Raw genomic sequence first — 26,435 nt, 5'->3', positions numbered from 1 at the left:
GGGGTTGTACTACTGCAACTTCCAAACAATGGATAACAAAACCTTGGAGTTCATTTTTAGTGCGTGAAATAATTTTCAACTTTATTTTTTGCATACTTGAACTCTAATGTTTTCATTTTGTTATGCCTTTATATCTTTTTTGTTTACGAGAAAAAATGGGAGAGTGAAAACTCAAGTTTGGATCTGAAAAAAATTTGAGCGTCCAATATGAAAAGGCACAAATGTTGAGAGAGATAGTTCCAAAAAGTATCTGCGATTTTTAAGGATAGGCAAAAAGTTGGTTGTTTGGCTCTGGTAAGTATCCAACCACTTGAGAATTTGATTTTTTCCTCTCCTTGAAAGTTTTGGATCACTATGTCCACCTGCATCCTCAACATGTTTTTGGAATGCATATATTGACCACGTTTAAAGCATGTTAGGATCCGTTAGAAGTCCCTTTCCTATAAAATTCCACCAAGCTTATTATTGGGGGTTGTAATAGTGGAATTTTACAAACATGGATAACAAAACCTTGGAGTTCATTTTTAGTGCGTGAAATAATTTTCATTTTTTTTTTTGCATACATGAACTCTAAAATTTTTATTTTTTTATGCCTCATATCTTTTTTGTTCACGAGAAAAAATGGGAGAGTGAAAACTCTAGGTTGGATCTGAAAACAAATTTGAGCATCCTAGATGGAAATGCACAATCGCTAAGAGAGATAGTTCGAAAAAGTATCTTTGATTTTTACGGATAGGCAAAAAGTGGATTATTTGGCTCTGGTAATATCCAACCACTTGAGAGTTTGATTTTTTCCACTCCTTGAAATTTTGGGATCATTAGGTCCACTTGTATCCTCAACATGTTTCTGGCATGCATATATCCACCACATTTAAAGCATGTTAGGATAAGTTAGAAGACCCTTTCCTATAAAATTCCACCAAGCTTATTATTAGGGGTTATACTAGTGGAATTTCCCAAACGTGGATAACAAAACCTTCGAGTTCATTTTTAGTGCGTGAAATAATTTTCAAATTTTTTTTTGCTTACATGAACTCTTAAATTTTCATTTTGTGTTGCCTTATATCTTTTTTGTTTACGAGAAAAAATGGGAGAGTGAAAACTCAAGTTTGGATCTGAAAACAAATTTGAGTATTCAAGATGGTACTGCCCAAATGCTGAGAGAGATAGTTCCAAAAAGTATCCATGATTTTTAAGGATAGGCAAAAAGTGGGTTGTTTGGCTCTTGTAAATATCCAACAACTTGAGAATTTGAGTTTTTCCACTCCTTGAAATTTTTTGATCATTAGGTCCACTTGCATCCTCAACATGTTTCTGGCATGCATATATTCACCACGTTGAAAGCATGTTAGGATCAGTTAGAAGTCCCTTTCCTATAAAATTCTACTAAGCTTTTTATTAGGGGTTGTACTAGTGGAATTTCCCAAACATTAATAACAAAACCCTGGAGTTCATTTTTAGTGCATGAAATAATTTTCAAATTTTTTTTTGCGTACAGTAACTCTAAAATTTTCATTTTGTTATGTCTTATATCTTTTTTGTTTACGAGAAAAAATGGGAGAGTGAAAACTCAAGTTTGGATCTGAAAACAAATTTGAGTATCCAAGATGGAAATGCACAAATGCTGAGAGAGATAGTTCCAAAAAGAATCTGTGATTTTTAAGGACTGGCAAAAAGTGGGTTGTTAGGCTCTGGTAAATATCCAACCACTTGAGAATTTGATTTTTTCCACTCCTTGAAATTTTTGGATCATTAGGTCCACTTGCGTCCTCAAAATGTTTCTAGCACGCATATATCCACCATGTTAAATGCAATGTTGGATCAGTTAGAAGTCCCTTTCCGATAAAATTCCACCAAGCTTATTATTAGGTGTTGTACTAGTGGAATTTCCCAAACATGAATAACAAAACCCTGGAGTTCATTTTTAGTGCGTGAAATAATTTTCAAATTTTTTTTTGCATACATGAACTCTAAAATTTTCATTTTATTATGCCTTAAATCTTTTTTGTTTATGAGAGAAAATGGGAGAGTTGAAACTCAAGTTTGGATCTGAAAAGAAATTTGAGAATCCAAGATGGGAATGCACAAATGCTGAGAGTTATAGTTCCAAAAAGTATCAGCGATTTTTAAGGATAGGCAAAAAGTGGGTTGTTTGGCTCTCGTAAATATCAGACCACACTAGAATTTGATTTTTTCCACTCCTTGAAATTTTTGGATCGTTAGCTTCACTTGCATCCTCAACATGTTTCTCACATGCATATATCCACCACATTTAAAGCATGTTAGGATCAGTTAAAAGTCCCTTTCCTATAAAATTCCACCAAGCTTATTATTAGGGGTTGTACTAGTGGAATTACCCAAACATGGATAACAAAACCTTGGAGTTCATTTTTAGTGCGTGAAATAATTTTCAATTTGTTTTTTGCATACATGAACTCAAAAATTTTCATTTTGTTAACCCTTATTTCTTTTTTTTTACGAGAAAAATGGGAGAGTAAAAACTCAAGTTTGGATCTGAAAACAAATTTGAGCATCCTAGATGGAAATGCATAAATGCTGAGGGAGATAGTTCCAAAAAGTATACGTGATTTTTTCGGATAGGCAAAAAGTGGGTTATTTGGCTCTGGTAAATTTCCAACCACTTGAGAATTTTATTTTTTCCACTCCTTGAAATTTTTTTATCATTAGGTCCACTTGCATCCCCAACATGTTTCTGGTATGCATATATCCACTACGTTTAAAGCACGTTAGGATAAGTTGGAAGACCCTTTCCTATAAAATTCCACCAACCTTATTATTAGGGGTTGTACAAGTGGAATTTCCCAAATGTGGATAACCAAACCTTGGAGTTCATTTTTAGTGTGTGAAATAATTTTCAAAATTTTTTTTGCATTAATGAACTCTTAAATTTTCATTTTGTTCCGCCTTATATCTTTTTTGTTTACGAGAAAAAATGGGAGAGTGAAAACTCATGTTTGGATCTGAAAAAAAATTTGAGCATCCAAGATAGAAATGCACAAATGCTGAGAAAGATAGTTCCAAAAAGTATACGTGATATTTAAGGATAGGCAAAAAGTGGGTTGTTTGGCTCTAGTAAATATCCAACCACTTGAGAATTTTATTTGTTCCACTCCTTGAAATTTTTGGATCATTAGCTCCTCTTGCATCCTCAACATGTTTCTGGCATGCATGTCCACCACGTTTAAAGCATGTTAGGATCACTTTTGTCCCTTTCCTTTAAAATTCCACCAAGTTTATTATTAGGGGTTGTACTAGTGGAATTTCCCAAACATGGATAAAAAAACCTTGGAGTTCATTTTTAGTGCGTGAAGTAATTTTCAATTATTTTTTTGCATACGAGAATTATAAAATTTTCATTTTGTTGTGCCTTATATCTTTTTTGTTTACGAGAAAAAATGGGAGAGTGAAAACTCAAGTTTTGATGTGAAAATAAATTTGAGCATCCAAGATGGAAATGCACAAATGCTGAGAGAGATAGTTCCAAAAAGTATCTGTGATTTTTAAAGACCGGCAATAAGTGGGTTGTTTGGCTCTGGTAAATATCCAACCACTTCAGAATTTGATTTTTTCCACTCGAAATTTTTTGATGATTAGGTCCGCTTGCATCCTCAACATGTTTCTAGCATGCATATATCCACCATGTTTAAAGCATGTTAGGATTAGTTAGAAGTCCCTTTCCTATAAAATCCCACCAAGCTTATTATTAGTGGTTGTACTAGTGGAATTTCCCAAACATGGATCACAAAACCCTGGAGTTCATTTTTAGTGCATGAAATAATTTTCAAATTTTTTTTTGCATACAAGAACTCTAAATTTTTCATTTCGTTATGCCTTATAGCTTTTTTGTTTACGAGAAAAAATGGGAGAGTGAAAACTCAAGTTTGGCTCTGAAGACCAATTTGAGCATCCAAGATAGAAATGCACAAATGCTAAGAAAGATAGTTCCAAAAAGTATCTGTGATTTTTAAGGATAGGCAAAAAGTGGGTTGTTTGGCTCTGGTAAATATCCAACCACTTGATAATTTGATTTTTTCCACACCTTGAAATTTTTGGATCATTAGCTCCACTTGCATCCTCAACATGTTTTAGGCATGCATGTCCACCACGTTTAAAGCATGTTAGGATCAGTTTTGTCCCGTTCCTACAAAATTGCATCAAGCTTATTTTTAGGGGTTGTACTTGTGGAATTTTCCAAACATGGATAAAAAAACCTTGGAGTTCATTTTTAGTGCGTGAAATAATTTTAAATTATTTTTTTGCATACGAGAATTGTAAAATTTTCATTTTGTTGTGCCTTATATCTTTTTTGTTTACGAGAAAAAATGGGAGAGTGAAAACTCAAGTTTGGATCTGAAAACAAATTTGAGCATCCAAGATGGAAATTCACAAATGCTGAGAGAGATGGTTCCAAAAAGTATCTATGATTTTTAAGGATTGGAAAAAAGTTGGTTGTTTGGCTCTGGTAAATATCCAACCACTTGAGAATTTGATTTTTTCCACTCCTTGAAATTTGTGGATCATTAGGTCCATTTGCATCCTCAACATGTTTATGGCATGCATCTATCCACAACGTTTAAAGCATGTTAGGATTAGTTAGAAGTCCCTTTCCTATAAAATTCCACCAAGCTTATTATTAGGGGTTGTACTAGTGCAACTTCCAAACAATGGATACAAAAACCTTGGAGTTCATTTTTAGTGTGAGAAATAACTTAAATTTTTTTTTTGCATACTTGAACTCTAAAATTTTCATTTTGTTATGCCTGAATATATTTTTTCTTTACGAGAAAAAATGGGAGAGTGAAAACTCAAGTTTGGATCTGAAAAAAAATTTGAGCATCCAATATGGAAAGGGACAAATGCTGAGAGAGATAGTTCCAAAAAGTATCTGCAATTTTTAAGGATAGGCAAAAAGTGGGTTGTTTGGCTCTGGTAAAAATCCAACCACCTGGGAATTTTGATTTTTTCCACACCTTCAAATTTTTGGATCATTAGGTCCACTTACATCCTCAACATGTTTCTGGCATTCATATATCCACCACGTTGAAAGGATGTTAGGATAAGTTAGAAGTCCCTTTCCTATAAAATTCCACCAAGCTTATTATTTGGGGTTGTACTAGTGGAACTTCCAAAACATGGATAACAAAAACTTGGAGTTCATTTTTAGTGCGTGAAATAATTTTTAAATTTTTTTTTGTGCATATTTGATCTCTAAAATTTTCATTTTGTTATGCCTTAATATCTTTTTTGTTTACGAGAAAAAATAGGAGAGTGAAAACTCAAGTTTGGATCTGAAAACAAATTTGAGCATCCAAGATGGAAATGCACAAATGCTGTGAGAGATAGTTCCCAAAAGTATCTGTGATTTTTAAGGACAGGCAAAGAGTCGGTTGTTTGTCTCTGGTAAATATCCAACCACTTGAGAATTTGATTTTTTCCACTCCTTGAAATTTTTGGATCCTTAGGTCCACTTGCATCCTCAACATGTTTCGGGCATGCATATCCACCACGTTTAAAGAATGTTAAGATCAGTTGGAAGTCCCTTTCCTATAAAATTCCACCAAGCTTTTTATTCGGGGTTGTACTAGTGGAATTTCGAAAACAAGGATAACAAAACCTTGGAGTTCATTTTTAGTGTTTGATATAATTTTCAAATTTTTTTTTGCATACATGAACTCTAAAATTTTCATTTTGTTATGCCTTGTATCTTTTTTGTTTTCGAGAAAAAATGGGACAGTGAAAACTCAAGTTTGGATCTGAAAACAAATTTGAGCATCCAACATGGAAATGCACAGATGCTGAGAGAGATAGTTCCGAAAAATATCGATGATTTTCAAGGATAGGCAAAAAGTGGGTTGTTTGTATCTGGTAAATATCCAACCACATGAGAATTTGATTTTTTCCACTCCTCGAAATTTTTGGATCAATAGGTCCACTTGATTCCTCAACTTTTTTCTGCCATGCATATATCCACCACGTTTAAAGCATGTTAGGATCAGTTAGAAGTCCCTTTCCTATAAAATTCCACCAAGCTTATTATTAGGGGTTGTACTAGTGGAATTTCCCAAACATGGAAAACAAAATCTTGGAATTCATTTTTAGTGTGTGAAATAATTTAAAAATTTTTTTTTTGCATACATGAACTCTTAAATTTTCATTTTGTGTTGCCTTATATCTTTTTTGTTTACAAGAAAAAATGGGAGAGTGAAAACTTAAGTTTGGATCTGAAAACACATTTGACCATCCAAGATGGGAATTGACAAATGCTGAGATAGATAGTTCCAAAAAGTATCAGTGATTTTGAAGAATAGGCAAAAAGTAGGTTGTTTGGCTCTGGTAAATATCCAACCACTAGAGATTTTGATTTTTTCCACTCCTTGAAATATATGGATCATTTGGTCCACTTGCATCCTCAACACGTTTCTGGCATGAATATCCACCACGTGTAAAGCATGTTAGGATCAGTTAGAAGTCCCTTTCCTATAAAATTCCCCCAAGCTTATTATTAGGGGTTCTACTAGTGGAAATTCCCAAACATGGAAAACAAAACCTTGGCGTTAATTTTTACTCCGTGAATTAATTTTCAATTTTTTTTTTCCTGACATGAACTCTAAAATTTTCTTTTTGTTGTGCCTTAGATCTTTTTTGTTTGCGAGAAAAATTGGGAGAGTGAAAACTCAAGTTTGTATCTGAAATCAAAATTGAGCATCTAAGATGGAAATTGACAAATGCTAAGAGAGATAGTTCCAAAAAGTATCTGTGATATTTAATGATAGGCAAAAACGTGGGTTGTTTGACTCTGGTAAATATCCAACCACTAGAGAATTAGATTTTTTCCACTCCTTGAAATTTTTGGATAGTTAGGTCCACTTCCATCCTCAACTTGTTTCTGGCATGCATATCCACCACGTTAAAAGCATGTTAGGATCAGTTAGAAGTCCCTTTCCTATAAAATTCCACGAAGCTTATTATTAGGGGTTGTACTAGTGGAATTTCCCAAACAGGGACAACAAAACCTTGGAGTTCATTTTTAGTGCGTGAAATAATTTTTAATTTTTTTTGCATACTTGAACTCTTAAATTTTCATTTTGTGTTGCCTTATATCTTTTTTGTTTACGAGAAAAAATGGGAGAGTGAAAACTCTAGTTTGGATCTGAAAACAAATTTGAGCGTCCTAGATGGAAATGCACAATTGCTAAGAGAGATAGTTCGAAAAAGTATCTATGATTTTTATAGATAGGCAAATAGTGGATTATTTGGCTCTGGTAAATATCCAACCACTTGAGAATTTGATTTTTTCCACTCCTTGAAATTTTTGGATCATTAGGTCCACTTGCATCCTCAACATGTTTTTGGCATGCAAATATCCACCACGTTTAAAGCATGTTAGGATAAGTTAGAAGACCCTTTCCTATAAAATTCCCCCAAGCTTATTATTAGGGGTTATACTAGTGGAATTTCCCAAACGTGGATAACAAAACCCTAGAGTTCATTTTTAGTGCGTAAAATAATTTTCAAATATTTTTTTGTGTACAGGAACTTTAAAATTTTCATTTTCTTATGTCTTATATCTTTTTTGTTTACGAGAAAAAATGGGAGAGTGAAAACTCAAGTTTTGATGTGAAAAAAAATTTGAGCATCCAAGATGGAAATGCACAAATGCTGAGAGAGATAGTTCCAAAAAGTATCTGTGATTTTTAAGGACCGGCAAAAAGTGGGTTGTTTGGCTCTGGTAAATATCCAACCACTTGAGAATTTGATTTTTTCCACTCCTTGAAATTTTTGGATCATTAGGTCCACTTGCATCCTCAACATGTTTCTGGCATGCATATATCCACCACGTTTAAAGTAATGTAGGATCAGTTAGAAGTCCCTTTCCTATAAAATTCCACCAAGCTTTTTATTAGGCGTTGGACTAGAGGAATTTCCCAAACATGGATAACAAAACCCTGGAATTCATTTTTAGTGCGTGAAATAATTTTCAAATTTTTTTTGCATACATGAACTCTAAAATTTTCATTTTGTTATGCCTTAAATCTTTTTTGTTTACGAGAAAAAATGGGAGAGTGGAAAGTCAAGTTTGGATCTGAAAAGAAATTTGAGCATCCAAGATGGGAATGCACAAATACTGAGAGTTATAGTTCCAAAAAGTATCTGAGATTTTTAAGGATAGGTAAAAAGTGGGTTGTTTGGCTCTCGTAAATATCAGACCACTTGAGAATTTGATTTTTTCCACTCCTTGAAATTTTTGGATAGTTAGCTTCACTTGCATCCTCAACATGTTTCTGACATGCATATATCCACCACATTTAAAGCATGTTAGGATCAGTTAAAAGTCCCTTTCCTACAAAATTCCACCAAGCTTATTATAAGGGGTTGTACCAGTGGAATTTCCCAAACATGGATAACAAAACCTTGGAGTTCATTTTTAGTACGTGAAATAATTTTCAATTTTTTTTTTTGCATACATGAACTATTAAATTTTTATTTTGTTATGCTTTATATCTTTTTTGTTTACGAGAAAAATGGGAGAGTGAAAACTCAAGTTTGGATCTGAAAACAAATTTGAGCATCCTAGATAGAAATGCACAAATGCTACGGGAGATAGTTCCAAAAAGTATCTGTGATTTTTTCGGATAGGCAAAAAGTGGGTTATTCGGCTCTGGTAAATTTCCAACCACTTGAGAATTTGATTTTTTCCACTCCTTCAAATTTTTTGATCATTAGGTCCACTTGCATCCCCAACATGTTTCTGGCGTGCATATATCCACCACGTATAAAGCATGTTAGGATAAGTTGAAAGACCCTTTCCTATAAAATTCCACCAACCTTATTATTAGGGGTTGTACTAGTGGAATTTCCCAAACGTGGATAACCAAACCTTGGAGTTCATTTTTAGTGCGTGAAATAATTTTCAAATTTTTTTTTGCATAAAAGATCTCTAAAATTTTCATTTTGTTGTGCCTTATATTTTTTTTTTTTACGAAAACAAATGGGAGAGTGAAAACTCATGTTTGGATCTAAAAACAAATTTGAGCATCCAAGATAGAAATGCACAAATACTGAGATAGATAGTTCCAAAAAGTATACGTGATATTTAAGGATAGGCAAAAAGTGGGTTGTTTGGCTCTAGTAAATATCCAACCACTTGAGAATTTGATTTTTTCTACTCGAAATTTTTGGATCATTAGCTCCACTTGCATCCTCAACATGTTTCTGGCATGCATGTCCACCACGTTTAAAGCATGTTAGGATTAGTTTTGTCCCTTTCCTATAAAATTTCACCAAGCTTATTATTAGGGGTTGGACTAGTGGAATTTCCCAAACATGGATAAAAAAACCTTGGAGTTCATTTTTAGTGCGTGAAATAATTTTCAATTATTTTTTTCATACGTGAATTGTAAAATTTTCATTTTGTTGTGCCTTATATCTTTTTTGTTTACGAGAAACAATGGGCGAGTGAAAACCCAAGTTTTGATCTGAAAACAAATTTGAGCAACCAAGATGGAAATGCACAAATGTTGAGAGAGATAGTTCCAAAAAGTATCTGTGATTTTTAAGGATAGGCAAAAAGTGGGTTGTTTGGCTCTGGTAAATATCCAACCACTTCAGAATTTGATTTTTTCTACTCCTTGAAATTTTTTGATGATTAGGTCCACTTGCATCCTCAACATGTTTCTGGCATGCATATATCCACCACATTTTAAAGCATGTTAGGATTAGTTAGAAGTCCCTTTCCTATAAAATTCCACCAAGCTTATTATTAGGGGTTGTACTAGTGGAATTTCCCAAACATGGATCACAAAACCTTGGAGTTCATTTTTAGTGCATGAAATAATTTTCAAATTTTTTTTTGCATACAAGAACTCTAAATTTTTCATTTTGTTATGCCTTATAGCTTTTTTGTTTACGAAAAAAAATGGGAGAGTGAAAACTCAAGTTTGGTTCTGAAAACAAATTTGAGCATCCAAGATGGGAATGCACAAATGCTGAGAGTGATAGTTCCAAAAAGTATCTGCGATTTTTAACTATAGGCAAAAAGTGGGTGGTTTGGCTCTCGTAAATATCAGACCACTTCAGAATTTGATTTTTTCCACTCCTTGAAATTTTTGGATCGTTAGCTTCACTTGCATCCTCAACATGTTTCTGACATGCATATATCCTCCACGTTTAAAGCATGTTAGGATCAGTTAAAAGTCCCTTTCCTATAAAATGCACCAAGCTTATTATTAGGGGTTGTACTAGTGGAATTTCCAAAACATGGATAACAAAACCTTGGAGTTCATTTTTAGTGCCTGAAATAATTTTCTATTCTTTTTTTGCATACATGAACTCTAAAATTTTCATTTTGTTATGCCTTATATCTTTTTTGTTTACGAGAAAAATGGGAGAGTGAAAACTCAAGTTTGGATCTAAAAACAAATTTGAGCATCCTAGATGGAAATGCACAAATGCTGAGAGAGATAGTTCCAAAAAGAATCTGTGATTTTTTCGGATAGACAAAAAGTGGGTTATTTGGCTTTGGTAAATTTCCAACCACTTGAGAATTTTATTTTTTCCAGTCCTTGTAATTTTTGGATCATTAGGTCCTCTTGCATCCTAAACATGTTTCTGGCATGCATATATCCACCACGTTTAAAGCATGTTAGGATAAGTTGGAAGTCCCTTTCCTATAAAATTCCACCAAGCTTATTATTAGGGGTTGTACTAGTGCAATTCCCAAATGTGGATAACCAAACCTAGGAGTTCATTTTTAGTGTGTGAAATAATTTTAAAATTTTTTTTTGCATAAATGAACTCTAAAATTTCATTTAGTTAGGCCTTATATCTTTTTTGTTTACGAGAAAAAATGGGAGAGTCAAAACTCAAGTTTGGATCTGAAGACAAATTTGAGCATCCAAGATGGAAATGCACAAATGCTTAGAAAGATAGTTCCAAAAAGTATCTGTGATTTTTAAGGATCGGCAAAAAGTGGGTTGTTTGGCTCTGGTAAATATCCAACCACTTGAGAATTTGATTTTTTCCACTCCTTGAAATTTTTGGATCATTAGCTCCACTTTCATCCTCAACATGTTTTTCGCATGCATGTCCACCACGTTTAAAGCATGTTAGGATCAGTTTTGTCCCGTTCCTATAAAATTCCACCAAGCTTATTATTAGGCATTGTACTAGTGGAATTTCCCAAACATGGATAAAAAACCTTGGAGTTAGTTTTTAGAGCGTGAAATAATTTTAAATTATTTTTTTCCATACGTGAATTGTAAAATTTTCATTTTGTTGTGCCTTATATCTTTTTTTTTACGAGAAAAAATGGGAGAGTGAAAACACAAGTTTGGATCTGAAAACAAATTTGAGCATCCAAGATGCAAATGCACAAATGCTGAGAGAGATAGTTCCAAATAGTATCTGTGATTTTTAAGGATAGGCAAAAAGTTGGTTGTTTGGCTCTGGTAAATATCCAACCACTTGAGAATTTAACTTTTTCTACTCCTTTAAATTTTTGGATAGTTAGGTCTACTTGCATCCTCAACATGTTTCTGGCATGCATATTCACTACGTTTAAAGCATGTTAGGATTAGTTAGAAGTCCCTTTCCTATAAAATTCCACCAAGCTTATTATTAGGGGTTGTACTAGTGGAATTTCCCAAACATGGATCACAAAACCTTGGAGTTCATTTTTAGTGCATGAAATAATTTTAAATTTTTTTTTGCATACAAGATCTCTAAATTTTTCATTTTGTTATGCCTTATACCTTTTTTGTTTACAAGAAAAAATGGGAGAGTGAAAACTCAAGTTTGGCTCTGAAAACAAAGTTGAGCATCCAAGATGGGAATGCACAAATGCTGAGAGTGATAGTTCCAAAAAGTATCTGCGATTTTTAACGATAGGAAAAAAGTGGGTGCTTTGGCTCTCGTAAATATCAGACCACTTCAGAATTTGATTTTTTCCACTCCTTGAAAATTTTGGATCGTTAGCTTCACTTGCATCCTCCACATTTAAAGCATGTTAGGATCAGTTAAAAGTCCCTTTCCTATAAAATTGCACCAAGCTTATTATTAGGGGTTGTACTAGTGGAATTTCCAAAACATGGATAACAAAACCTTGGAGTTCATTTTTAGTGCCTGAAATAATTTTCAATTCTTTTTTTGCATACATGAACTCTAAAATTTTCATTTTGTTATGCCTTATATCTTTTTTGTTTACGAGAAAAATGGGAGAGTGAAAACTCAAGTTTGGATCTAAAAACAAATTTGAGCATCCTAGATGGAAATGCACAAGTGCTGAGAGAGATAGTTCCAAAAAGAATCTGTGATTTTTTCGGATAGACAAAAAGTGGGTTATTTGGCTTTGGTAAATTTCCAACCACTTGAGAATTTTATTTTTTCCAGTCCTTGTAATTTTTGGATCATTAGGTCCTCTTGCATCCTCAACATGTTTCTGGCATGCATATATCCACCACGTTTAAAGCATGTTAGGATAAGTTGGAAGTCCCTTTCCTATAAAATTCCACCAAGCTTATTATTAGGGGTTGTACTAGTGGAATTTCCCAAACGTGGATAACCAAACCTTGGAGTTCATTTTTAGTGTGTGAAATAATTTTTAAATTTTTTTTTGCATCAATGAGCTCTAAAATTTTTATTTTGTTAGGCCTTATATCTTTTTTGTTTACGAGAAAAACTGGGAGAGTCAAAACTCAAGTTTGGATCTGAAGACAAATTTGAGCATCCAAGATGGAAATGCACAAATGCTTAGAAAGATAGTTCCAAAAAGTATCTGTGATTTTTAAGGATCGGCAAAAAGTGGGTTGTTTGGCTCTGGTAAATATCCAACCACTTGAGAATTTGATTTTTTCCACTCCTTGAAATTTTTGGATCATTAGCTCCACTTGCATCCTCAACATGTTTTTCGCATGCATGTCCACCATGTTTAAAGCATGTTAGGATCAGTTTTGTCCCGTTCCTATAAAATTCCACCAAGCTTATTATTAGGGGTTGTACTAGTGGAATTTCCCAAACATGGATGAAAAACCTTGGAGTTCATTTTTAGTGCGTGAAATAATTTTAAATTATTTTTTTTCATACGTGAATTGTAAAATTTTCATTTTGTTGTGCCTTATATCTTTTTTGTTTACGAGAAAAAATGGGAGAGTAAAAACTCAAGTTTGGATCTGAAAACAAATTTGAGCATCCAAGATGCAAATGCACAAATGCTGAGAGAGATAGTTCCAAATAGTATATGTGATTTTTAAGGATAGGCAAAAAGTTGGTTGTTTGGCTCTGGTAAATATCCAACCACTTGAGAATTTAATTTTTTCTACTCCTTTAAATTTTTGGATAGTTAGGTCTACTTGCATCCTCAACATGTTTCTGGCATGCATATTCACCATGTTTAAAGCATGTTAGGATTAGTTAGAAGTCCCTTTCCTATAAAATTCCACCAAGCTTATTATTAGGGGTTGTACTAGTGGAATTTCCCAAACATGGATCGCAAAACCTTGGAGTTCTTTTTTAGTGCATGAAATAATTTTCAAATTTTTTTTTTGCATACAGAACTCTAAATTTTTCATTTTGTTATGCCTTATAGCTTTTTTGTTTACGAGAAAAAATGGGAGAGTGAAAACTCAAGTTTGGCTATGAAAACAAATTTGAGCATCCAAGATGGGAATGCATAAATGCTGAGAGTGATAGTTCCAAAAAGTATCTGCGATTTTTAACGATAGGCAAAAATTGGGTGGTTTGGCTCTCGTAAATATCAGACCACTTCAGAATTTGATTTTTTCCACTCCTTGAAATTTTTGGATCGTTAGCTTCACTTGCATCCTCAACATGTTTTTGACATGCATATATCCTCCACGTTGAAAGCAAATTAGGATTAATTAAAAGTCCCTTTCCTATAAAATTGCACCAAGCTTATTATTAGGGGTTGTACTAGTGGAATTTCCAAAACATGGATAACAAAACCTTGGAGTTCATTTTTAGTGCCTGAAATAATTTTCAATTCTTTTTTTGCATACATGAACTCTAAAATTTTCATTTTGTTATGCCTTATATCTTTTTTGTTTACGAGAAAAATGGGAGAGTGAAAACTCAAGTTTGGATCTAAAAACAAATTTGAGCATCCTAGATGGAAATGCACAAGTGCTGAGAGAGATAGTTCCAAAAAGAATCTGTGATTTTTTCGGATAGACAAAAAGTGGGTTATTTGGCTTTGGTAAATTTCCAACCACTTGAGAATTTTATTTTTTCCAGTCCTTGTAATTTTTGGATCATTAGGTCCTCCTGCATCCTCAACATGTTTCTGGCATGCATATATCCACCACGTTTAAAGCATGTTAGGATAAGTTGGAAGTCCCTTTCCTATAAAATTCCACCAAGCTTATTATTAGGGGTTGTACTAGTGGAATTTCCCAAACGAGGATAACCAAACCTTGGAGTTCATTTTTAGTGTGTGAAATAAATTTTAATTTTTTTTTGCATAAATGAACTCTAAAATTTTCATTTTGTTAGGCCTTATATCTTTTTTGTTTACGAGAAAAAATGGGAGAGTCAAAACTCAAGTTTGGATCTGAAGACAAATTTGAGCATCCAAGATGGAAATGCACAAATGCTTAGAAAGATAGTTCCAAAAAGTATCTGTGATTTTTAAGGATCGGCAAAAAGTGGGTTGTTTGACTCTGGTAAATATCCAACCACTTGAGAATTTGATTTTATCCACTCCTTGAAATTTTTGGATCATTAGCTCCACTTGCATTCTCAACATGTTTTTTGCATGCATGTCCACCACGTTTAAATCATGTTAGGATCAGTTTTGTCCCTTTCCTATAAAATTCCACCAAGCTTATTATTAGGGGTTGTACTAGTGGAATTTCCCAAACATGGATAAAAAACATTGGAGTTCATTTTTAGTGCGCGAAATAATTTTAAATTATTTTTTTGCTTACGTGAATTGTAAAATTTTCATTTTGTTGTGCCTTATATCTTTTTTGTTTACGAGAAAAAATGGGAGAGTGAAAACTCAAGTTTGGATCTGAAAACAAATTTGAGCATCCAAGATGCAAATGCACAAATGCTGAGAGAGATAGTTCCAAATAATATCTGTGATTTTTAAGGATAGGCAAAAAGTTGGTTGTTTGGCTCTGGTAAATATCCAACCACTTGAGAATTTAATTTTTCCTACTCTAAATTTTTGGATAGTTAGGTCTACTTGCATCCTCAACATGTTTCTGGCATGCATATTCACCACGTTTAAAGCATGTTAGGATTAGTTAGAAGTCCCTTTCCGATAAAATTCCACCAAACTTATTATTATGGGTTGTACTAGTGGAATTTCCCAAACATGGATAATAAAACCTTGGCGTTAATTTTTAGTGCGTGAAATAATTTTCAAATTTTTTTTTGCATACATGAACTCTAAAATTTTCATTTTGGTGTGCCTTAGATTAATTTTGTTTACGAGAAAAATTGGGAGAGTTAAAACTCAAGTTTGTATCTGAAAACAAATTTCAGCATCTAAGATGGAAATGCACAAATGCTGAGAGAGACAGTTCCAAAAAGTATCTGTGATTTTTAATGATAGGCAAAAAGTGGGTTGTTTGGCCCTGGTAAATATCCAACCACTTGAGAATTTGATTTTTTCCACTCCTTGAAATTTTTGGATAGTTAGGTCCACTTGCATCCTCTACTTGTTTCTGGCATGCATATCCACTAATTTTAAAGCATGTTAGGATCAGTTAGATGTCGTTTTCCTGTAAAATTCCACCAAGCTTATTATTTTGGGTTGTACTAGTGGAATTTCCCAAACATGGATAATAAAACCTAGGCGTTTATTTTGAGTGCGTGAAATAATTTTCAAATTTTTTTTGTGTACATGAACTCTGAAATTTTCATTTTGTTGTGCCTTCTATCTTTTTTGTTTACGATAAAAAATGGGAGAGTGAAAAGTCTAGTTTGGATCTGAAAACAAATTTGAGCATCCAAGATGGAAATGCAGAAATGCTGAGAGAGATAGTTCCTAAAAGTATCTGTGATTTTTATGGATAGGCAAAAAGTGGGTTGTTTGGCTCTGGTAAATATCCAACCACTTGAGAATTTGATTTTTTCCACTCCTTGAAATTTTTGGATCATTAGGTCCACTTGCATCATCAATATGTTTCTGGCATGCATATCCACCACATGTTAGGATCTGTTAGCAGTTCCTTTCCTATAAAATTCCACCAAGCTTATTATTAGGGGATGTACTAGTAGAATTTCCCAAACATGGATAACAAAACCTTGGAATTCATTTTTAGAGTGTGAAATAATTTTCAAAATTTTTTTTTGCATACATGAACTCTTAAATTTTCATTTTGTGTTGCCTTATATCTTTTTTGTTTACAAGAAAAAATGGGAGAGTGAAAACTCAAGTTTGGATCTGAAAACAAATTTGAGCATCCAAGATGGAAATGCACAAATGCTAAGATAGATAGTTCCAAAAAGTATCTGTGATTTTTAAGAATAGGCAAAAAATGGGTTGTTTGGCTCTGGTAAATATCCAACCACTTGAGAATTTAATTTTTTCCACTCCTTGAAATTTTTGGATCATTAGGTCCACTTGCATCCTCAACATGTTTCTGGCATGCATATCCACCACGTTTAAAGCATCTTAGGATCAGTTAGAAGTCCCTTTCCTATAAAATTCCACCAAGCTTATTATTAGGGGTTGTACTAGTGGAATTTCCCAAACAAGGATAACGAAACCTTGGAGTTCCTTTTTAGTGCGTGAAATAATTTTCAAATTATTTTTGCATACATGAACTCTAAAATTTTCATTTTGCTGTGCCTTATATCTTTTTTGTTTACGAGAAAAAATGGGAGAGTGAAAACTCTAGTTTGGATCTGAAAACAAATTTGAGCATCTAAGATGGAAAGGCACAAATGCTGAGAGAGATAGTTCCAAAAAGTATTTGTGATTTTTAAGGATTGGCAAAAAGTGGGATGTTTGGCTCTGGTAAATATCCAACCACTTGAGAATTTGATTTTTTCCACTCCTAGAAATTTTTGGATAGTTAGGTCCACATGCATCCTCAACATGTTTCTGGCATGCATATATCCACCACGTTTAAAGCATGTTAGGATCAGTTAAAAGTCCCTTTCCTATAAAATTCCACCAAGCTTATTATTAGAGGTTGTACTAGTGGAATTTCCAAAACATGGATAACAAAACATTGGCGTTCATTTTTAGTGTGTGAAATAATTTTTAAATATTTTTTTGCATGCATGAAATCTAAAATTTTCATTTTGTTGTGCCTTATATATTTTTTGTTTACGAGAAAAAATGGGAGAGTGAAAACTCATGTTTGGACTCGAAAACAAATTTGAGCATCTAAGATGGAAATGCACAAATGCTGAGGGAGATAGTTCCAAAAAGTATCTGTGATTTTTAAGGATAGGCAAAAAGTGGGTTGTTTGGCTCTGGTAATTATTCAAACACTTGATAATTTGATTTTTTCCATTCCATAAAATATTTGGATCATTAGGTCCACTAGCATCCTCAACATGTTTCCGACATGCATATCCACCACGTTTAAAGCATGTTAGGATCAGTTAGAAGTCCCTTTCCTATAAAATTCCACCGAGCTTATTATAAGGGGTTGTACTAGTGGAATTTTCCTAACATGGATAACAAAACCTTGGAGTTCATTTTTAGTGCGTGAAATAATTTTCAAATTTTTTTTGCATACATGATCTTTAAAATTTTCATTTTGTTATGCCATATATCTTTTTTTGTTTACGAGTAAAAATGGGAGAGTGAAAACTCATGTTTGGATCTTAAAACAAATTTGAGCATCCAACAAAGAAATGCACAAATGCTGAGAGAGATAATTCCAAAAAGTATCTGTGATTTTTAAGGATAGGCAATAAGTGGGTTGTTTGGCTCTGGTAAATATCCAAACACTTGATAATTTGATTTTTTCCACTCCATAAAATTTTTGGTTCATTAGGTCCACTAGCATCCTCAACATGTTTCCAGCATGCACATCCACCACGTTTAAAGCATGTTAGGATCAGTTAGAAGTCCCTTTCCTATAAAATTCCACCGGGCTTATTATAAGGGGTTGTACTAGTGGAATTTTTCTAACATGGATAACAAGACCTTGGAGTTCATTTTAAGTGCGTGAAATAATTTTGAAATTTTTTTTGCATACATGAACTCTAAAATTTTCATTTTGTTATGCCATATATCTTTTTTGTTTACGAGTAAAAATGGGAGAGTGAAAACTCATGTTTGGATCTGAAAACAAATTTGAGCATCCAACAAGGATATGCACAAATGCTGAGAGAGGTAAATCCAAAAAGTATTAGTGATTTTTAAGGATAGGCAATAAGTGGGTTATTTGGCTCTGGTAAATATCCCAACACTTGAGAATTTAATTTTTTCCACTCCTTGAAATTTTTGGATCATTAGGTCCACTTTCATCCTCAACATGTTTCTGGCATGCATATCCATGACGTTTCAAACATGTTAGGATCAGTTAGAAGTCCCTTTCCTATAAAATTCCAGCAAGCTTATTATTAGGGGTTGTACTAGTGGAATTTCCCAAACATGGATAACAAAACCTTGGAGTTCATTTTCAGTGCGTGAAATAGTTTTCAAATTTTTTTTTGCATACATGAACTCTAAAATTTTCATTTTGTTATGCCTTATATCTATTATGTTTACAAGAAAAAAATGGGAGAGTGAAAACCCAAGTTTGGATCAGAAAAAAAATTTGAGCATCCAAGATGGAAATGCACAAATGCTGAGAGAGATAGTTTCAAAAAGTATCTGTGATTTTTAAGGATAGGCAAAAAGTGGGTTGTTCGGCTCTGGTATATATCCAAACACTTGATAATTTGATTTTTCCCACTCCTTGAAATTTTTGGATCATTAGGCACTGGCATCCTCAACATGTTTCTGGCATGCATATCCACCACGTTTAAAGCATCTTAGGATCAGTTAGAAGTCCCTTTCCTATAAAATTCCACCAAGCTTATTATTAGGGGTTGTACTAGTGGAATTTCCCAAACATGGATAACAAAACCTTGGAGTTCATTTTTAGTGCATAAAATAATTTTCAATTGTTTTTTTAGCATACATGAACTCTAAAATTTTCTTTTTGTTATGCCCTATATCTTTTTTGTTCACGAGAAAAATGGGAGAGTGAAAACTGAAGTTTGGCTCTGAAAAACAAATTTAAGCATCCAAGATGGAAATGCACAAATGCTGAGAGACATAGTTCGAAAAAGTATCAATGATTTTAAAGGATAGGCAAACATTGGGTTGTTTGGCTCTGGTAAATATCCAACCACTTGAGAATTTGATTTTTTCCACTCCTTGAAATTTTTGGATCATTAGGTCCACTTGCATCCTCAACATGTTTCTGGCATTCATATCCACCACATTTAAAGCATGTTAGGATCAGTTAGAAGTTCTTTTCCTATAAAATCCACCTAGCTTATTATTAAGGTTTGTACGAATGGTATTTCCCAAACATGGATAAAAAAACCTCTGAGTTCATTTTTAGTGCATGAAATAATTTTCAAATTTCATTTGCGTACAAGAACTTCAAAATTTTCATTTTGTTATGCTGTATATCTTTTTTGTTTACGAGAAAAATGGGAGAGTGAAAGCTCAAGTTTGGATCTGAAAACAAATTTGAGCATCCAAGATGCAAATGCACAAATGCTGAGAGTGATAGTTCCAAAAAGTATCTGTGATTTTTAAGGATATGCAAAAAGTGGGTTTTTTAGCTCTGGTAAATATCCAACCACTTGAGAATTGATTTTTTCCACTCCTTGAAATTTTTGGATCATTAGGTCCACTTGCTTTCTCAACATGTTTTTGGCATGCATATCCACAACATTTAAAGCATGTTAGGATCAGTTAGAAGTCCCTTTCCTATAAAATTCCACCAAGCTTATTATTAGGGGTTGCACTAGTGGAATTTCCCAAACATCGATAACAAAACCTTGGAGTTCTTTTTTAGTGCGTGAAATAATTTTCAAATTTTTTTGCATTCATGAAGTCTAAAATTTTTATTTTGTTATGCCCTATATCTTTTCTATTTACGAGAAAAATGGGAGAGTGAAAACTCTAGTTTGGATCTGAAAACAAATTTGAGCAGCCAAGATGGAAATGCACAAATGCTAAGAGAGATAGTTCCAAAATGTAACTGTGATTTTTAAGGATAGGCCAAAAGTAGGTTGTTTTGCTCTTGTAAATATCCAAACACTTTCGAATTTGATTTTTTCCACTTCTTGAAATTTTTGGATCATTAGGTCCACTTACATCCTCAACATGTTTCTGACATGCATATCCACCACATTTAAAGCATGCTAGGATCAGTTAGAAGTCCCTTTCCTATAAAATTCCACCAAGCTTATTGTTAGGGGTTGTACTAGTGGAATTTCCTAAACATGGATAACAAACCTTGGAGTTCATTTTTAGTGCATGAAATAATTTAAAAATTTTCTATGCATACATGAACTCTAAAATTTTATTCTGTTATGCCCTATATCTTTTTTGTTTACAAGAAAAATGGGAGAGTGAAAACTCAAGTTTGGATCTAAAAACAAATTTGAGCATCCGAGATGGAAATGCACAAATGCTGAGAGAGATAGTTCCAAAAAGCATCTGTGATTTTTAAGGATGGGCAAAAAGTGGGTTTTTTGGCTCTAGTAAATATCCAACCATTTGAGAATTTGATTTTATCCACTCCTTGAAATTTTCTGATCATTAGGTCCACTTGCATCCTCAACACGTTTCTCTCATGCATATCCACCACATGTAAATCATGTTAGGATCAGTTAGAAGTCCCTTTCCTATAAAATTCCACCAAGCTTATCATTAGGGGTTGTACTAGTGGAATTTCCCAAACATGGATAACAAAACCTTGGAGTTCATTTTTAGTGCGTTAAAGAATTTTCAAATTTTTTTTGCATACATGAACTCAGAAATTTTCACTTTGTTATGCCTTAAATTTTTTTTTTTTTTTTTGTTTATGAGAAAAATGATAGAGTGAAAACTCAATTTTGGATCTGAAAACAAATTTGAGCATCCAAGAAGGAAATGCACAAATGTTGAGAGAGATAGTTCAAAAACGTACCTGTGATTTTTAAGGTTAGGCAAAAAGTGGGTAGTATGGCTCTGGTAAATATCCAACCACTTGAGAATTTGATTTTTTCCACTCCTAGAAAGTTTTGGATCATTAGGTCCACTTGCATCCACAACATGTTTCAGGCATGCATATCCACCACATTTAAAGCATGTTAGGATCAGTTAGAAGTCGCTTTCCTATAAAATTCCACCAAGCTTATTATTAGGGGTTGTACTAGGGGAATTTCCCAAAGATGGATAACAAAACCTTGTAGTTCATTTTTAGTGTGGGAAATAATTTTCAAATTTTATTTGCATGCATGAACTCTAAAATTTTCATTTTGTTATGCCCTATATTTTTTTTTTGTTTACGAGAAAATGGGAGAGTGAAAACCCAAGTTTGGTATCTGAAAACAAATTTGAGCTTCCAAGATGGAAATGAACAAATGTTGGGAGAGATAGCCCAAAAAAGTACCTGCGATTTTTAATGATAGGCAAAAAGTGGGTTGTTTGGCTCTGGTAAATATCCAACCACTTGAGAATTTGATTTTTTCCACTCTTTGAAAATTTTGGATCATTAGGTCCACTTGCATCCTCAACATGTTTCATGCATGCATATCTACCACATTTAAAGCACGTTAGGATCAGTTACAAGTCACTTTTCCTATAAAATTTCATCAATCTTATTATTAGGGTTGCGCTAGTGGAATTTCCCATACATGGATAACAAAACCTTGGAGTTCATTTTTAGTGCGTGGAATAATTTTCAATTTTTTTTGCATACATGAAGTCTAAAATTTTCATTTTCTTATGCCCTCTATCTTTTTTGTTTATGAGAAACATGGGATTGTGAAAACTGAAGTTTGCATCTGAAAAAAAATTTGAGCATCCGAGATGGAAATGCACAAATACTGAGAGAGATAGTTCCAAAAGCTTATTATTAGGGGTTTTTCTAGTGTAATTTCCCTAACATGGATAACAAAATCATCGAGTTCATTTTTAGTGCGTGAAATAATTTTAAATTTTTTTTGCATACTTGAACTCTTAAATTTTCATTTTATTAAACCTTATATCATTTTTGTTTACGAAAAAAATGGGAGAGTGAAAAATCAAGTTTGGATCTGAAAACAAATTTGAGCATCCAAGATGGAAATGCACAAATGCTGACAGATATAGTTTCAAAAAAGTATCTGTGATTATTGAGGACAAACAAAAAGTGGGTTGTTTGGCTCTGGTAAATATACAACCACATGACAATTCGATTTTTTCCACTCCTGGAAATTTTTGGATCGTTAGGTCCACATGCATCCTCAACATGTTTATGGCATGCATATCCACCACATTTAAAGCATGTTAGGATCAGAAGTCCATTTCCTATATAATTCCACCATGCTTATTATTAGGGGTTGTACTAGTGGAATTTCCCAAACATGGATAAAAAAACCTTGGAGTTCATTTTTAGTGTGTGAAGTAATTTTCAAATTTTTTTTGCATACATGAACTCGAAAATTTTCATTTTGTTATGCCTTATTTTATTTTTGTTTATGACAAAACAGGAGAGTGAAAACTCAAGTTTGGATCTGAAAAACAAATTGAGCATCCAAGATGGAAATGCACAAATGCTGAGAGAGATACTTCCAAAAAGTATATGTGATTTTTAAGGACAGAAAAAAAGAGGGTTATTTGGCTCTGGTAAATATCCAACCATTTGAGAATTTGATTTTTTCCACTTCTTGAAATTTTTGGATCATTAGGTCCACTTGCACCCTCCATATATTTCTGGCATGCATATCCACCACATTTAAAATATGTTAGGATCAGTTAGAAGTCCCTTTCCTATAAAATTCCACCAAACTTATTATTAGGGGTTGTACTAGTGGAATTTACCAAAAAGGGATAACAAAACCTTGGAGTTCATTTTTTGTGCGTGAAATAATTTTCAAATTTTTTTTCCATACATGAACTATAAAATTTTCATTTTGTTATGCCTTATATCTTTTTTGTATACGAGAAAAATGGGATAGTCAAAAGTCAAGTTTGGATCTAAAAACAAATTTGAGTTCATTTTTAGTGCGTTAAATAATTTTATAATTTTTTTTACATGCGTGAACTCTACAAATTTCATTTTTTAATCCCCTATATCTTTTTTGTTTACGAGAAAAATTGGAGAGTGTAAACTCAAGTTTGGATTTGAAAACAAATTTGAGCATCCAAGGCCGAAATGCACAAATGCAGAGAGAGATACTACCAAAAAGTATAGGTGATTTTTTAGGATAGGCAAAAAGTGGGTTGTTTGGGTCTTGTAAATATCCAACCATTTGAGAATTAGATCTTTTCCACTCCTTGAAATTTTTGGATCATTACGTCCACTTGCATCCTCAACATGTTTCTGGCATGCATATCCACCACATTTAAAGCATGTTAGGATCAGTTAGAAGTCCCTTTCCTATAAAATTCCACCAAGCTTATTATTAGGGGTTGTAGTAGTGGAATTTCCCAAACAAGGATAACAAAACCTTGGAGTTCATTTTAGTGTGTGAAATAATTTTCGATTATTTTTGGCATACATGTACTCGGAAATTTTCATTTTGTTATGCCTTATATCTTTTTTGTTTATGAGAAAACTGGGAGAGTGAAAACTCAAGTTTAGATCTGAAAACAAATTTGAGCATCCAAGATGGAAATGCACAAATGCTGAGAGAGATAGTTCCAAAAAGTATCTATGATTTTTAAGGACAGGTAAAAAGTGGGTTGTTTGGCTCTTGTAAATATCCAACCACTTGAGAATTTGATTTTTTCGACTCCTTGAAATTTTTGGATCATTAGGTCCACTTGCATCCTCAACATGTTTCTGGCATGCATATCCACCACATTTAAAGCTTGTTAGAATCAGTTAGAAGTACCTTTCCTATAAAATTCGACCAAGCTTATTATTAGGGGTGTTACTAGTAGAACTTCTAAAACATGGATAACAAAACCTTGGAGTTCATTTTTAGTGCGTGAAATAATTTTCAAAATTTTTTTGTATACATGAACTCTAAAATTTTCATTTTGTTATGCCTTATATCTTTTTTGTTTACGAGAAAAGATAGAGAGTGAAAACTCAAGTTAGGATCTAAAAACAAATTTGAGCATCCAAGATGGAAATGCACAAATGCTGAGAGAGATTGCACCAAAAAGTATCTGTGATTTTTAAGGACAGACAAAAAGTGGGTTTTTTGGCTTTGGTAAATATCCAACATCTCTAGAATTTGTTTACTAGAAAAGTGGGAGAGTGAAAACTCAAATTTGGATCTGAAAACAAATTTGAGCATCCAAGATGGTAATGCCCAAATGCTTAGAGAGATAGTTCCAAAAAGTAAGGACAGGGAAAAAGTGGGTTGTTTGGCATTGGTAAATATCCAACCACTTGAGAATTTGATTTTTTGCACTCCTTGAAATTTTTGGATCATTAGGTCCACTTGCATCCTCAATATGTTTCTAGCATGCATATCCACCACATTTAAAGCATGTTAGGATCAGTTAGAAGTCCCTTTCCTATAAAATTCCACCAAGCTTATTATTTGGGGTTGTACTAGTGGAATTTCCCAAACATGGATAACAAAACCTGGGAGTTCATTTCTAAAGCGTGAAATAATTTTCAAATTTTTTTGCCAACATGAATTCTAAAATTTTCATTTTGTTATGCCTTACATCGTTTTTGTTTACGAAAAAAGTGGGAGAGTGAAAACTCAAGTTTGGATCTGAAAACAAATTTGAGCATCCAATATGGAAATGCACAAATGCTGAAAGAGATACCACCAAAAAGTTTCTGCGATTTTTAAGGACTGGCAAAAAGTGGGTTTTTTGGCTCTGGTAAATATCCAACATCTCTAGAATTTGTTTTCGAGAAAAGTGGGAGACTGACAAATCAAGTTTGGATCGGAAAATAAATTTGAGCATCCAAGATGGAAATGCACAATTGTTGAGAGAGATAGTTACAAAAAGTATTGGTGATTTTTAAGGACAGGCAAAAAGTGTGTTGTTTGGCTATGGTAAATATCCAACCACTTGAGAATTTGATTTTTTCCACTCCTTGAAATTTTTGGATCATTAGGTCCACTTGCATCCTCAACATGTTTCTAACTTGCATATCCACCACTTTTAAAGCATGTTAGGATCAGTTAGAAGTCCCTTTCCTATAAAATTCCACCAAACTTATTATTAGGGGTTGTACTAGTGGAATTTCCCAAACATGGATAACAAAACCTTGGAGTTCATTTTTAGTGCGTGAAATAATTTTCAAATTTTTTTTCCATACATGAACTCTAAAATGGGAGAGTCAAAACTCAAGTTTGGATCTGAAAAAAAATTTGAAGATCCAAGATGGAAATGCACAAAAGCTGAGAAAGATAGTTCCAAAAAGTATCTGTGATTTTTAAGTATAGGCAAAAAGTGGGTTGTTTGGGTCTAGTAAATATGCAACCACTTGAGAATTTGATTTTTTCCACTCCTTGAAATTTTTGGATCATTAGGTCCACTCGCATCCTCAACATGTTTCTAGCATGCATATACAACACATTTAAAACATGTTAGGATAAGTTAGAAGTCCCTTTCCTATAAAATTCCACCAAGCTTATTATTAGGGGTTGTACTAGTGTAATTTCCCTAATATGGATAACCATACCATCAAGTACATTTTTAGTGAGTGAAATAATTTTTAAATTTTTTTTGCATACTTGAACTCTGAAATTTTCATTTTGGTAAACCTTATATCTTTTTTGTTTAAGTGAAAAGTGGGAGAGTGAAAACTAAAGTTTGGATCTGAAAATAAATTTGAGCATCCAAGATGGAAATGCACAAATTCTGAGAGAGATAGTTCCAAAAAGTATTTGTGATTTTTAAAGACACGCACAAAGTGGGTTGTTTGGCTCCGATAAATATCCAACCACCTGAGAATATAATTTTTTCCACTCCTTGAAATTTTTGGATCATTAGGTCCACTTGCATTCTCAACATGTTTCTAGCATGCATTAACAACACATTTAAAGCATGTTAGGATAAGTTAGAAGTCCCTTTCCTATAAAGTTCCACCAAGCTTATTATTAGGGGTTGTACTAGTGTAATTTCCCTAACATGGATAACAAAACCATCGAGTTCATTTTTAGTGCATGAAATAATTTTTAATTTTTTTTGCATACTTGAACTCTGAAATTTTCATTTTGTTAAACCTTATATCTTTTTTGTTTACGAAAAAAATGGGAGTGTGAAAAATCAAGTTTGGATCTGAAAACAAATTTGAGCATCCAAGATGGAAATACAC

This window comes from Aristolochia californica, unplaced genomic scaffold, assembly GCF_029961685.1.
Source record: "Aristolochia californica isolate CCGP_79_NKW_82.1479 unplaced genomic scaffold, dmAriCali1.0.hap1 SCAF_16, whole genome shotgun sequence".
NCBI lineage: Eukaryota > Viridiplantae > Streptophyta > Magnoliopsida > Piperales > Aristolochiaceae > Aristolochia > Aristolochia californica.
This window is presented reverse-complemented; position numbering follows the sequence as displayed.